General features: G+C 33.5%; 1 pseudogene; it reads right to left on the bottom strand.

The window, feature by feature from the left end:
* Window positions 1–13035: 13035 nt before the first annotated feature.
* Window positions 13036–14449, bottom strand: LOC149541306 (ATP-dependent zinc metalloprotease FTSH 2, chloroplastic-like; annotated as a pseudogene).
* Between the last annotated feature and the right edge of the window lie 1658 nt (window positions 14450–16107).

Here is a 16107-nt window from a genome sequence, read left to right as displayed (position 1 = left end):
GTTTTGTTCCTGGTACTTTTACCAACATAACTGTCCAGTATCTCCTCAATCTCCTTTCTAATCGAACTAGCTATTGGAATACTCCACTGCACTTCTACAACTTCATCTTCATCACCTCCTTCATAATACTCTGTTAAATCTAAAATGTTAAATACTAGTGAAATATTCAATTCAGTACGCAACTCCACTTCATAAGCATTTCTAGAATAATGCCTTTTCACTATCTTGCACGATCCAAACTTCTTCATCTTCAACTTATTATATTTACCCACTGGAAAACACTCTTTTCTCAAATGAACCATGACTTCATCTCTAATTTGAAATTCCTTATACCTACTTTTCATAGCTACCTTAGTTTTATACTATGTATTCATCTTTATAATGTGTTTCCTCACCTCCTCATATATGTTCTTCAAATGTTCAGCAAAATCTTTTGCTTTAGCACTACTTGTCTCTCCTTTATCCAATTGCCTCAATTCATAAGCATTTCTAGGACTACTCCCATATACAATATGGAATGGTGATTTATTGGTACTCTCATTGACATAATTATTATATGCATAGTCCACCTATGGTAAAATCATATCCCATCCTTTTGGCTTGTCTCTAGCCAAACATCTCAGCAAGTTTCCCAAACTATGATTCACAACTTATGTCTATCCATCAGTCTGTGGATAATGTGATGAACTGAACTTCAACTCCGTCTTCAATTTCTTCCACAATGTATGCCAAAAAACCCAAAAAATTTGGTATCTCGATCTAAAACTATACTCTTTGGAAGACCATGTAGTCACACCACTTCTCTGAAAACAACTCTCGCACATGAACAACATCACTAGTCTTCTTGCAAGGAATAAAATGTGTTATCTTTGAAAACCTGTCAACCACCACAAAAAATAGAATCATACCTGCATTGTGTCCTTGGTAATCCAAGAACAAAATCCATATTGACATCCTCCCATGAATTCTCTAGTATAGGTAATGGCTGATACAACCATGTATTCTACTTTACTTCTTTTGCCATCTGACATACTTTGCAACTTTGTGCAAACTTCTTCACATCTTGTTGTAACTATGGCCAGTACTAATTCTCAACAACCAAATCTATGGTTTTATCTTTGCTAAAATATCCAATCAATCCTCCACTATGCTTCTCCTTGATGAGATTCTCTCTCATTAAACTTTTAGGAATGCACAACTAGCTTCCTTTGAACACATACTATCCTGGATCATGAAATCCAACCACTTTGTCCTGTCAAGTGTTACAGGTTCTATACAAGCCTTCCACACTTCACCAAAATCAATATCATTTGGATACAAAGTACTGAGTTCCTTGAACCCTACCACTTCTATCTGTATTTATGTCAACAAAAGTTGTCTTCTACTAAGAGCATATGCAACTTTGTTAGACTTCCCACTCCTGTGTTTCAAAAGAAATGTATAAATTTGAAAAAACTCAACCCACTTTAAATGCCTTTGGTTCAATTTTCTTTGACTATTCCAATATTGCAAAGTTTGATGATCGGTATACAAAAACAAACTCTTTAGAAAGAAGATAGTGTCTCCACTTCTTCAATGCTTGAACTATAGCATAAAATTCTTGATCATAAATAGAATATTTTCTTTTTGCATCATTCAATTTCTCACTGAAATAAGCAACAAGTCTACATTCTTGGCTCATAACAAATCCTATTGCAGTACCACTAGCATCTTAGTCTACTTAAAACACCTTGTTAAAATCAAGAAGTGCTAACTTAGGTTGCTCAATAACTTTCTATTTCAACAAATTAAAACTCTTTTCCGCCTCAACAATCCACTTAAATTATTTTCTATCCCCTCTCATTATTTCAGTCAAGGGTCCACAAATATAGTTAAAGCCTATTATGAAATTTTTGTAAAAACTAGCCAATCAATGAAAAGATCTTACCTCTATCGTACTCCTTGAAGTAGGTCATTCAAGGATAGCATTCACTTTCTCTGGGTTTATTTTCAAACCTTTGGGTAAGACTACAAATCCCAGATACACCAACTCCTTTAAAAAATTGCACTTCTTTAGGTTTATTAGCAACTTTTCTTCCCTCAACTTATCAAACACCTTACGAATATAAATCAAATGCTCTTCCAATGTCTTACTAAAGATCAACACATCATCTAGGTCAACAATGACAAACTTACCCAGAAACTCCTTCACTGCCTCATTCATGAGCCTCATGAAAGTGCTTGGTGTATTGTTTAGTCCAAAAGGCATGATTGACCACTCGTACATTCCTTCTTTGTTCTTGAAAGTAGTCTTCCACTCATCACCTTCTCTAATACGAATCTAATGGTACCCACTCTTCAAATCTATCTTTGTGAAATTCTCAACTCCACTCAAATAGTCCATAATATCATTCATCCTCAGCAATGGAAATCTATACTTGATTGTGATCTTGTTGATCGTGTGAGAATCTATGGACATCCTCCATCCTCCATTCTTCTTTGGTGTTAATATGGCTAGTACAACACATGGACTCACACTCTCTCGAATCAACCCCTTCTACAATAACTCATAAACTTGTTTGTTCAACTCTTCACTTTCTGTTGGTGTCATTCTATGTGCTTCCTTGTTTGGCAAACTGGCTCCTGGAACCAAATTCATATGGTGACTAATCTTCCTCATTGGGAGCAATCCATTAGGTACATTATCTGATACAATATCAAAAAATTCTCCCAACATATCTGCAACTTCTTCAAGTACCTTCTCTACTTCTTCTTTACTATCTTTTGGAATTATAGCAAAACACATATGCTCAGGCTTCATACCATTGAGAAATTCTTTTCCATCAACAAAACACAATCTGGTAGCACTACATACCTTTTCTTCTTTATCCTTCAATGGCTTTAACTTATGTTTCACTCCATCCTTGGTCAGAGTGTAGGTATTTGCCAACCCATCATGTACAGTGTGCCTATCAAAATACCACGACCTAGCCAACAACATATGGCATATATCCATAGGTATGATATCGCATAGTACCTCATCCTAGTAGCTTCCAATCTTGAACTTCACTGAGTAGTGCTCATTGACCATGACTTTGTGGTCATCTTGTACCCAAGCAATACAATATGGATGCGAGTGTTTCTATCTTTTCAGCTTCAACTTTGTGACCATCATTTTTGACACCAGATTGTTAGTACTTCCACCATCATTGATCACATCACAACACTTATCTTCACATCTACACATTGTGTGAAACAAGCTCTATCTTTGATCAGGTTCATTCTCACCACTCAGCAAGACTCTTCTATTACCTAGGACCTCTCCTCTTTCAACATCTTCAAAATGCAATGATATGGCATCTTCATCAACATGTGCAACTTTGGCCTGGCCTTTTGTTCTTCGATCTATCCTTCCTTGGTGTTGGGGATATTCAAATGCTTTATGCCCTTCTTCTTCGCAGTGAAAATATTTCCCATGGAAGCCTTCTCTTCTAGATCCTTGTCCTCTACCTCTTCCTCTCTAATCTATATTGTTCTGATCATGGAAATGGTTGGAATTGTTTCCCCTCTGGTTGTGATTGCTACTTCTAGCCTCATCCTTTTTCTTCCGATCATCATTATGACCTCCATAAGATTGTCTACTAGATCTTCCATCATAACCTCTTCCACTATTCTTGTTATAAAACTTCTTTCTTAGTTTCTCCTCAACTCCTAAGGAAAACTGGTATGCCTCCTCAATATTGGTCACTTAAACAAGACTCATCTCATCCTAAATGCTTGGTCATAACCCATTAATATAATATGCAACTTTCTCCTTATTAGCTTTTGCATGGCTGGTTCTAATCAGAACTCAGTAGAACTCTTTAGTATACTCTTGAACAAATTTTCCCGCTTGCTTCAACCCTTGCATTTTCTTCAATAGATCAAGCTCATAATCTACAAGAATGAACTGTCACTTCATTTTAGCTACCATCTGATCCCATCTAGTGATTTTGTCTTTTCCTCTTTTATTTTGATCCAACTAGATCTCCTGCCACTAGATATTTGTATGACCCTATAGTTTGGCCTTCACAAACTTGACCCTATCTAAATCTTGAATATCTTCATATTCAAAATACTCTTCCAATTCATTGATCCAATTGATCAATTCCTTTGGGTCAAGATTTTCCAAAAATGTGGGAACATCAAACATAGGTCTTTTTCCAATACTGAAAATGGCACTAAAAAACGTTGCCTCCTCTAGGTTAAGAACTTCCTCTACTATGTTTGGGTTTGTGTTTCCTTCTTCTTCTCTTTCATCCTCACTTTCATCATCTCCTATGGTAAGATTCATTCCTCTACAAATCTATTCTTGTATCGCTTGCATTTGCCTCTGGAGGGTTCTAAAATCCTCAAGTGTATCACCTTCGACTCTTCCACCATGCTCTCTTTGTGGAGGCATTTTTGGACTTCCGCTAAAACCCTAGTGCAAACTGCTTCACAATCGATGATCTGTCTACATGCTTAGTCCAAACCATGATCCTGGTGCAAATTACCTCATAGTCATTGATCTATCCACACACTCAAGAACTCTAGCACTGATACCTATTGATGAAGGGTGCTTCTCCTAATACCATAAACCATAATAGAAAATAAAGAAATAACAACAATTGCAAGAACAAAATATGGACTTCTTATTTGCACTGCAAATGTGGAATTTTAGAATTCATAAGTACAATATACTAACCCACATGGGCATCTTCATTATAATAAGTCGCAAGACAAGCTACAAACTATCACCCAAAGCTGTCCTAGACAATGTTCAAACCCTTCTTAAATAGACAATTTTATGTCGCCCAAGAAGGTTTTAGACAATGAAACTTAATACCTAGGGCTGACATACCCTAACAATACATATAGAGTCGACCAAGTACATCTTTGACAATTATTTTAGATATTTCGGGTAGCCCAACTTTGGAAGGCCATAACTCTCGAATTGTTGCTCTGATTGGCTATTATTACCACTTTTTAGAAATGCTAGCTTCTAATCTACAAGCTTGGAATTGCGCAAGCGCCCTTTCGTCAAGTTTACAAACCTCATTCAGGCACTCTAAGACCTCCAAAGTTGAGCCTGAAGATTTTTCTACAAATCTTTCCATCGAAAATCTGCAATAACTTCTCTCATACTTAATCTAGAGCAATGAGACTTTTATGGTAAGCTTATAACTCTAGAGGAACCTTCCAATAGAAAATGAGAACATTCCAAGCTCATATGATAAACTTACAAAAAATAGCAAGTTCCCATAAATAGTAACCACCATTTCTACTAGTCCTTATTAAAGTATATTAGACTAGAAATAAAATATTTTTTTGGGTGATGAAAGATTGCTCTTACACCCAAGATGCTCCTGCATCATTTTTGGATCTCTAATTGCTTCATTTTCCACTACTTAGGGTTTCCTTACAAATGATAAAGCATGCACTGTAGACCACCATTCAAGAAACACATATTTTGTTCTACCAACTAGTTTGACACATTTTATGCCAAAGTCATCATGTTGGAGATAACTTCTAATTTTTGTTTTGATGTTGGGTTTGTTGGGATTGTTAAGGGTTTCCAAAGAGAAAGATAATTCTCTAATAGTGACATGAAGGGTGGATGCTATGAAAGGCATGGCATTGTGTGGGTTAGGAGACAATTGTTTTAATAAGTGTGGAAGCCATTAAGCTAGAGATATAACTAGGTCCAACTTCTTTACATGATAAGCCCAGGGCACACAGTTTTCCCTTAAAAAATAATCTTACAGAGCACTATGGTGAGAAGGAGGGCCTTTAAAAGAATGGTACAATTATATAGAGGGTAGCTCTTGCATGCGACAATTAATATAAGTAATTTAAACTATAGATCATTCTTTTTTTCTTGAAAGTACCTAGTACGATATGTAGATTACATGGCAAAAAACTTTCACACTCTCCTTCCCACATTTTGCAGCCACATGGAAAACATGGTTATGAGGAAGGATTTTCCAATCTTCTTGTCGACAGTCTCAAATGTGAAATAATGTCCTCTATATTGTCCCTTTAAACGATATTTTATAGGTTTCTTATGGAAGACAAATGGACCATGTCATCTAGATACAATTTTATTCTCCATTTACAAGATTCCTTTGTATAATGACTTGGGGTTTTGATTTTGGGTGATTATAGAATGCTTAATTTTGAAGTAGGCTTCTTGGAGATACAAGAGCAGTAAAAAGCACATAATTGTAATCAGGGATCTTAATACATTGTTGGGTCTTTGCACTATATATTACAAGTCTCTTGCTTCTTTTCTCTTATCTTTTTTTCTTCTCTTTGTTTTTTGAAAAAAATATTAAGGTCACTTTAATTTTTCCTTTTGAAACCTTGTTATAATGGGGTGCATTTGGAGTCCCTCTATTTTGTTGACTTGTGCTGGATATCTAATATGACCTTGGGCATTTATTATTTATGAGGCCCTTTTTTTTTATGTTTGTCAATATATTAGGTCGAGTTTATTTTCCCCCAATCTATTATGGAGATGTAATAACTTGTTTTGTAGATATAAGGGTTGGGTGCTTCTTGTCAATCTAGTCTATCTAGATTAAAGGTGGTTTTGGTTTGATATGTCTGGAGTCCCTCCATTTTATTAACCTATAATGGGTGTCCAGTAGGGCCTTAGGTGTGTATTATTTATTAGGCCTTTTTCTATTTGTCCATAAATTGGTCTAAGTTTATTCCCATCATTCCAGTATCAAGACTTTGAGAACTTTTTTTGGGTGTAAAGGTAGGGGGCTTATTTTCAATCTGGTATGTCTAAATCAAAGGTGGATTGTCTTGTGGCTTTTCTAAAATTTAGGTTGTAAGTTTTGTGCTATAAGTTGGGTTTATCTAGTTAAAATGAGATGAAGGAGAGAGAGTGGAATCCCATTTCATTCTCTCAACACTAGAGTAATATTGATATTGTTGAGTGTTAAATCACCCTTAAATTACATTCTCCACAAGATTACTCTCAATCCCTGCTACTACGAGTATTTGTAGTATTAGTAATCAAATTAAGAGCATGTGATTTCCATAGGATGATATATTTGTTTTCATGGTTATAAGTAAATGCATGCTGAAATCACAAATTATCTAACCATAGAATTATGTTTCAAGGTGGAAAATGATAGTGACAATATTGATGAGATATGCACATCCCTATAAAAAAGTAGATTAGATTTTGTAGATCTAATTAGTACCACTAGTCATAAATAGTTCTAATAATGTACTTTATTTGCCCAATTTTAGTTAAATGTAGAGGACATGGCTGAAGAATCTTATAAGCTCATATTTGATTTAAATAATTTAAGGATAATGAAGAAAAAGGAAGGGTAAATATATTTATGATCTCTTTAATTATATGGTATTCTACGCAAATATTTTGAAATAATCATCTCAATTTTTAGGATTATTTTCAAGAAGATAATGCTTTCTTAAATTTAAAAAGATCCATTATGATTTTTTTAGCATTGTTTGGTGCATGCGGGGTTTTTTTTTTGAGTCAATTATACTTTTTTTTTTCATTCTAAGAAATGAGAGATCCTTATATAACTTTATTCCATTATTCAAAATAGGGAATTCCATTGTAGGAACATAGGCAGAATTCTAGCTTTAATTTCTTGCCCCATACTATTCTAAAGGGATGACCCTACAATTATAAGTTGGGCATGAAAAGAGACAACACATAATAGGAAGGGGCACATTGTGGCTAATAATTAATTTGACTAAAAATGCAATTCAAGGGCTCAAAGATTTATTTTACATACTCCTCAATGTGAATATGTCATCTCCCTAGAAGTTCAACATGGTAGAAGCTCGCAAAAAACCCCTATAATTAGATTATTGTTCCTATGGTTCCATTGCTTTTTTTAATGTGATCAATTGATCTCTTATAACGTAATTTAGGACAATTTTCCCTCATTATTGAATCTCTGATTAAATTGGGGTTTTGATTTTGGGTGATTATAGAATGTTTAATTTTGAAGTAAGTTTCTTGGAGATACAAGGGCAGTAGAAAGCACATAATTGTAATCAGGGATCTTAATACACTTGTTGGGCCTTTGCACTATATTATAAGTCTCTTACTTCTTTTCTCTTATCTTTCTTTCTTATCTTTTTTTTTTGACAAAGTCTTACAGTTACTTAATTTTTTCTTTTGAAACCTTGTTGTAATGGGGTGCATTTGGAGTCCCTCTATTTTGTTGACTTATGTTGGATATCCAATATGGCCTTAGGTATTTATTATTTGTGAGACCCTTTTTTATGTTTGTCTATATATTGGGTCAAGTTCATTTCCCCCAAAATCTATTATGAATATGTTATAACTTGTTTTGTAGATATAAGGGTTGGGTGCTTCTTGTTATCTAGTCTATCTAGATTGAAGGTGGCTTTGGTTTTCTACATTTGGAGTCCCTCCATTTATTAATATGGGATGAGTGTATAGTAGGGTCTTGGGCATGTATTATTTATTAGGCCTTTTTTTTTTTTTTTCCCCATAAATTGGTCCAAGTTTATTTCTCATCATTCCAGTATGAAGACTTTGAGAACCATTTTCTTGGGTGTAAAGTTGGGGGGCTTATTTTCAATCTAGTCTATCTAAATTGAAGGTGGATCGGCTTGTGGCTTTTGTATAATTTAGGTTGTAAGTTTTGTGCTATAAGTTGGGTTTATCTAGTTAAAATGAGATGAAGGAGAAAGAGGCATCCATTTCATTCTCTCAACACTAGAGTAATATTGATATAGTTGAGTGTTAATTCACCCCTAAATTCTATTCTCCACAAGATTACTCTCAATTCCTCCTAGTATGCATATTTGCAATATTAGTAATCCAAGTATGAGCATGTGAATTCTATAGGATGATGTCTTTGTTTTCATGGTTATAAGTAAATGTGTGCTTAAATCAAAAATTATCTAACCATAGAATTATGTCTCAAGGTGGAAAATGATAGTGACAATACTGATGAGATATGTACATCCCTATAAAAAAGTAAATTAGATTTTATAGATCTAATTAGTACCACTAGTCATAAATAGTTCAAATAATGTATATTGTTTGCCTAATTTTAGCTAAATGTAGAGGACATGGTTGAAGAATCATACAAGCTCAAATTTGATTTTAATAATTTAAGGATAATGAAGAAAGGGGAAAGGTGAATATATTTATGATCTCTTTAATTATATGGTAGTCTACATAGACACATATTTTGAAATAACCATCTCTATTTTTAGGATTATTTTCAAGAAGATAGTGTATTCTTAAATTTAAAAAAATTCATAATCCGTTATGATTTTTTAATAGCATTATTTGGTGCATGTGGGGTTTTGTTGTTGAGTCAATTATACCTTTTTTTAGTTCTAAGAAAGGAGAGATCCTTAGATAACTTTACTTCAATATTAGAAAAAGGTAATTCTATTGCGGGAACATAAGTGAAATTTTAGATTTAATCTCCGACCCCTTACTATTCTAAAGGGAGGACCCTACAATTATAAGTTGGGCATGAAAATATGGAAACCAACAACATAGAACAAGAAGGGGCACATTGTGGCTGATAACTACTTTAACAAAAATGCAATTCAAGGGCTCAAAGATTCATTTTACATACTCCTACATGTGAATATGTCATCTCCTTGGTAGCTCGACATGGTAGAAGCTCACAGAAAGCTCCCACTATTAGATTATTGTCCTTGTGGTTCCATCAATTTTTTTTATGTGATCAATTGATATCTTATAATGGAAGTTAGGACAATTCTCCCTCCTACTAAACAACTATATAATATGCGGCGAATCTGAGCACCTCTTTCTCATAGCCAGAGAAGAGCCAGTAGAGGTTTCCTCTTCATTATTATTCAAGAGAAGTATTAATAACTTTGTGTATTAATGTAGTAGACTCAATAAAAATAGAGATAGTATTTGGTTAAGACAAACTTTGGTACAATAACCCTATAATCGGGTGTGCATGAGGGCCCCTATAGGGGTGGGAGGAATGTAACCCCCCATAATTGAATCCACCTATGCATGCATGCACAAATAAATAATTGAGGGGTGATTTATTATAATAGTAGTAGGGTTCTCCAAAATGATTCTGCAGATTGCCCTATTATTAAACTTTTTTTTTGGTTGGGGTGGGAGGGGAGGGAGGGTGGACGAGATGGGGATGAAAGCTCTACTTCTCTCATGACAATGCTAAGGTAAAGCTACTGCCAATGCTACTAGGTATAGTTCCATATCTAGACCTAGATCCATTTACTTAATTAGAAATTTTACCACACCATACATGGGGATGGATGGAGAAATGACCACTATTGGCAATGGTTGCAATGCTAGAACTTGGTCATCCATTTTCTTTCTCCTTGGAAGGTGTTATGGGCATTTAAAATTGTCATGTAGAAACCTGAATGTTAATTGGAAAGTTGACAACAGATGAATATGCATGGGCATAAATGTTTATCATATCAATAAAAATTGAATTTTCTAGAATAGGATGTAATGTGTTGCTTTTATATCTATGTTTTTCTAGCTCCTTCGATTTTTCAAATTCCACCATTATTTTCCAAAGTTATTTTTTCCCTTTTTCTCTCACTTCTATATTATTTTTAGTTTCTTTTTTTATTTGTTTGTTCATTGTATTTCTAGTTTCTTTTGTTCCTTAAACTCCATCTCTTGTAGCTCTATCATCCTTTTTCTCATTACCTTGTTCTTTTTTGCTTTCCTTCAAATATGCAATCTCCTTCTTATTGGATTTGTGTTCTACATATATTTGCATGTATTCATCTCCTATGAGTATTTGATAGTGTTGGCTTGGCCTAATTGTGTCACCACTCATATAAGAATATTTATCATTAGCCTTTGTATTTGACAACTCTAAAAAAGATGACAATGATTGCATTTGGTTGCCTTCTAGTTGGATATTATATACATTTGTAATATTTTCATCAACCATTCTATCATTTTCTCTTGATTAAATCTCTTCATCTTCTATGATTGCATAGCAGTGAACTAATATTTTTGGAAGAGGTGGAGGAGGAGATGACATTGACAATACTACATCCTCATTATTTAACTCCATGTTAATACAAAGGTTTACAACCTGCAATATAAGTTTTCTATTACCTTTGACCTTTGAAGAGGTAGAATCCAAGAATGATTTAACTTGCAACACTAACACAACATAATATAATGATCTATTATCTACTTTTTGATATTTTATAGGGAACACTCCTTGAACCCTTTTTAGCTATAACTCTCATTCCATCATTTCTCCCAACTTACATGTTACTATCATCACAATTCTAAATTTGGTGTAAATCATTTTTTTTTTTGTGTAAAAAATTTCCAAGTTTTCATAAAAGGCTTCTTCTACAAATGGTCTAAGCATGGTAGCTTTGTCACTATATATACCTTCTATAGTTCTTAATACCAATTTTGGATTTCTTATTTTAAACTCTTCTTGCTATGACTTCCTAGAAAAAGCATTCTTAAAGGGGTTTTCCCTAGTCTCATAAACGTGGGCAACATATGTTTTCAATTATTTTATTTCAAGAACGTATCCTAGATCTACCATTTCCTAACACCACTGCACAATCTCCATTTCTTCTTTAATAAATAACTATATAGTAGGTGAGCCTATGTTTGTTGTAGTTGGGAGACCTTGTAACCAATTTGACAAAGCTATAAAAGGAATGGCCCCACTAGTACATTATAGGTCAAATTTTGACCTAAAATTTTCACCAACATATGAAGAGGTTTGTTTAATACTTTTTTTTTGGTTTTATGCTTGAGTTGGTCAAAATTTCAACCAACTTAGGGTTTTCCAATTTGGTCAAAATTTTGACCAACACGGGTTCAAATAAGCAAATAGAAAAAAGTATGTTTGTTTGTTATTTCATCTTTGTGGTGCTATTGGAGCTATTGAAGCTTAGGATTACAAGAGCTATTGGAGTTGAGGATTTTAGGATTGTGAGAGCTATTGGTGCTAAGAATTGCAAGCATATCTTATGGGAGGTATGTGATTGATTGGATAGGATTCATGCTTCTAGTAGATACCAATCAAAGAGTTCCACAAGCAACTTATTCTTATTGGGATCTCCATTGAGGAGTATAAACCCCTAATGAAGTAAAGATCTCTCCCCATTAGCAATAGGTAAATCCCCCTACAAAAAGCCACAAGAAGGGATCTCCTACTGAATGATAGGCCCAGCTGAGGATTTCTTCCAATTGGCATTCATTAGTCTGGAAGCACCTGGTTGATTGCCCAACAAAAGAATTGTTTAGTAGAAGAAAAACTCTATAAGAGGTATGCAACTCAAAATTGAAAGAATAGAAAGTGATTTTAATTTTTCCCATTCTCATTATCCTATGAAGAAATGTTATTTAAATGATCCAAATTCTCATACATTTATATGAGAGTCAAATCTAAGATGGAATTTTTTGATTATGAATGGACCTCTTAGATAAAGAAGAGGGAGTCTTTTTAAAGAATCAATTATTTATTTCCAACTAAATTTTCAAACAAAAACAAAAAGTGAACATGCAATTACCCATAGGGAAGAAAAAAAGGAAGATGATCAACCCATCAATCAATAACAAATGGGATAATAGATAACAAGTGGTCTAAAGATTCAATTAAATGACCACATAATACTCAAGGAAATACAACTTTAATCCTATTTTTTCTTAGTCTCATGCTTGTAAGAAATCTAAATTGTGTTGTGAGTTAGGAAAGGCCCCAACTTTGGGAAGAAAAGTAGCTAACCAAAATAAGCTACATAGAATGCTAAAGTGTTTGATGGATTGTATTTGTACTTCATTACTTATTATAGACCCACAACTCTCTAAAAATCACATATAATAACATTTATGTTTTTATTATAACAAACTCTATACATATTGCACATAATGGCACACATGTCTAACAAGAGACACAAAATCTCTACATATCCAGAAAATGCAAGGGTTCATGCATCCCATTCGTTGTATAACTTTATTGTATATTCTTAGAATCTTCTTAGCCATATCCATCAAGCTAATGCTAGTTGAGGAGCAACCTGTAAATCCTTGCCATTGACTGGGATCTCTGTAAACTCAGATAGGATAGCCCTGAACCCATCCCCTAAAAGTGTCTCTTTTTCTAATAATATCTCCACAATCTTATCCATTGTTGCTCAATTACTCCTGATGTGGCTCTTAGCCACCTCATATACATGATCTAAAATGCCTCTCAATCCTCTATCAATGTCTTTTGCTAGCTTCTCTAAGATGGAATTCCTTTCCATCATGAGTAAAACAATATCAACACTTTGGACTACAGGGTCCAATAGAGCCCATGGACCAATTTCAGACATTCCAAACCTCATAACCATTTGCAAGTTATAGAAAAACATACTAAGTTTCCCATTTGACACCTCACTTATAGAAATTTTCAACTAGCAAAGCTAAAATTAAATTTGACCTATGTTACCAAAAATGAGAAATGAGAAGCAAAATGCTAATGATGATGCAACAAGAAACAAAATATTCAGAAGTTGTGTATATACATACATACATATAGATGGATAGATATAATTTTATATGTTAAAAAAATTAGCTCTAGAATTAATGATTAATAGATTTCAACTCTAGATTTTATGTGCATTTTGGAATGCTTTACAATCTCCACTTAGAGAAAAATACATGTTTTTACATTTGTGTTTCCTACAATAAGTCATTGGCTACACCTGATGTGACCTTAGGTTCACCAAATATGAATTCTTCTACAACCCTACCACCAAGAGCCCCCACACTCCAAGAAAAGACTTGTTGCTCGATAATAAGACTCAATTCATTCACAGGCAAAAACCATGTAAGACCACGTGCTTGTCCTTGAGGTACCAGTATAGCTTTTTGAACTGGATCATGTCTAGGGGTCATCGTGTTGACCTTGTAATAGTTACCAAAATAAGATTTGGTTGCCTCTAAAAAACACATTGATATCATATATAATTGCAAATCAGACTTCCATCTTGTGGTTCATACATAAGTGAAGGGTCTATATAAAAGCATACAACAATGTACCAATAGATGTTTAGTTTTTTGTACTTACACACAAATTGCATGTCCAACTTCATGGTAAGCCACCAAACTCTTACTCTTTCCATTAGTCATTGATGTTTTCTCCATACCAGCCACAATCATGTCTATTGCATCATCTATTTCCTTACTTGATATGTATTGTTTGCCTCATCTTCCAACAAGAGTTACTACTTCATTCAAGAGGTTTGCAAGATCAACACCATTAAACCTAGGTGTTCTCATGGAAAGAACATCAAGTAAGACATCTTTTCCCAAATTATTGTTGCTTGCATGAACCTTAAGAATAGCTTTGTGACCATTTATATCAAGAACATCAACAATGACTTGCAAGTGATAGGTAGATGATTTAGTATTGAATGTCATTGGAACAACTACATTTTTTAAGGAATCCTATCTTTCTAGAAAAATTATCATTTGGACAGAAAAAATCTAAATTCCTCATTTCATTGAAGATTTCTTTATTGAGAACTAAATTCAAATCCACTCATCTAAAAAGATGTGCAAATTGGCAAATAAAACAATAAAGGAACGTAAAAGACTTGCCATGTTTTCTAAAATAACTTATTTGTCATTAAACATATGTTAATATCATGTTCATGATTGATCATTGAGTGTGATCTAAACATCAATAAAACATGCATAATTGATTTCAAAAAAATTAAATTTAAGTATAGAATATATCAACCATGAATTTTCCCCCATTGATGATATGTGGGAATAACTCGAGGAGTTATATTGTGTCCTGACAATGACAACTTAGAACTCTCTTCTATAGCCATTCTAAAAATATCAGGGGCATTTTCATAGAGTAGCTTATAGGAAGGACCTCCAATCCCTTGGACTTCAAAGTACTTTTTTATCTACAATGGTGTCCACCATATATCTCTTGCAACCTTTAAGAGAAGTAATCCTAAACCAACTAAAACTAGAGCTACAACCCAGAAAACTCATTCCATGATCTTAATCGAGAAGATTTTTCTTAATGAAACCCAACACTCTATGTTTATTGTTTACTTCAATTTAATTTTCTATCCCCCAATTCCCAATTCTAAAGTGATCATTGAATATGCATGATAGATAAAGAAAAAATGTGCAGATGGAATATAAACCACAAACAAAAGCTATTGTCATGATGATATTATATCATATAAACAAATCAAGTAGGCTTAGCCAGTTACTGACAGAAGCTCTGATACTAATGATAGTATGTAGACAAGATTATGTTGTAAAATCAAACTTTTATATATTGATCACTGGATTATATCTAGAATTGATCTTTATTTGTGAGCTTAAACTCATTGCTCATGTTAGCTATCTTGAGGATATTCGTAAATGTTTATTACCAAGATATGAGTTAAAACCGAGGGTGGGTTTGTGCATTTTCTTTCTTGCCACTTGCAAATTACATATGAAAATAGGCTCATGACGAGTGTTTCATTGGCATTATTTCTTAATTTGGATCTTGAGAATTATGTGACCAATCTTCTTTTTTCAAACATTTTCGTAGAAGTGGGTAGATCATGCGATCCAATGCTAAAGAGTTTGAAAATTGATAAATTAAAAATCTTACAAGATGTAGTTGGATTGAAAAGGAGATGGATGACTTTCAATCATAGTAAAACTATGTAAAGTTAAGGCAACAAGTCCATTTTTTAATGGAAGACATTCATTTGGTAGGCTAAGTATTATTGTGATTTTTTTTAGATTATTTGTATTAACTTGATATTAAATGAACTCTTCTCTACCAATTAAAATTCATTTTATTTAATGATTTTCTATAAATGTTATGTTTCTTTAAAAGTACATGCCAAATTTTTAACTCTATGATTTATATATATTAATTTTTTAGATTTTGATTTGATGGTAGTCAATTTCTTTTTGTTTACAATTGATGAAATCAATTGTAAAATGTAGTTCTTTTCTACATGTATTTGTATATCTTCCTATGCAGAGAAAAAAAGGTGAAAGGTTATATTGATATGTAATAAAGGTTGTATTTGAGAAATAATGCCTTATACCTT

The sequence above is a fragment of the Cupressus sempervirens genome, chromosome 8 (genome assembly GCF_028749045.1).
Source record: "Cupressus sempervirens isolate cs-2001-9-10 chromosome 8, ASM2874904v1, whole genome shotgun sequence".
In the NCBI taxonomy this organism is placed as follows: Eukaryota; Viridiplantae; Streptophyta; class Pinopsida; order Cupressales; family Cupressaceae; genus Cupressus; species Cupressus sempervirens.
The sequence above is the reverse complement of the archived record's forward strand: the minus strand, read 5'-3'. Positions and strand labels throughout refer to the sequence as shown.